Source organism: Haliaeetus leucocephalus, unplaced genomic scaffold (assembly GCF_000737465.1).
Source record: "Haliaeetus leucocephalus isolate CR32 unplaced genomic scaffold, Haliaeetus_leucocephalus-4.0 Scaffold177, whole genome shotgun sequence".
NCBI classification, from domain to species: Eukaryota; Metazoa; Chordata; class Aves; order Accipitriformes; family Accipitridae; genus Haliaeetus; species Haliaeetus leucocephalus.
Genome location: NW_010972613.1, coordinates 89,566 through 89,770, shown reverse-complemented (window position 1 = coordinate 89,770; position 205 = coordinate 89,566).

Sequence of the window (205 nt, the reverse complement as noted above, 5' to 3'; positions counted from 1 at the left end):
GAGCGCGGGGCACGACGGGAGCTGTAGTCCACAGCGACGGCGTCCCGTTGCATGCCGGGAGCCGGTCGCTATGGCAACTGATATCCCCAAACACACCCCCAAGAGGGCGGGGCCCCAGAGATACGCACACACCCCCCAGGGGGCGGGGTCCCGTGGCGACGCGCGGGTCATGCGGGGAGGCGCCGTTCCCGAGGATAGGCGGGGG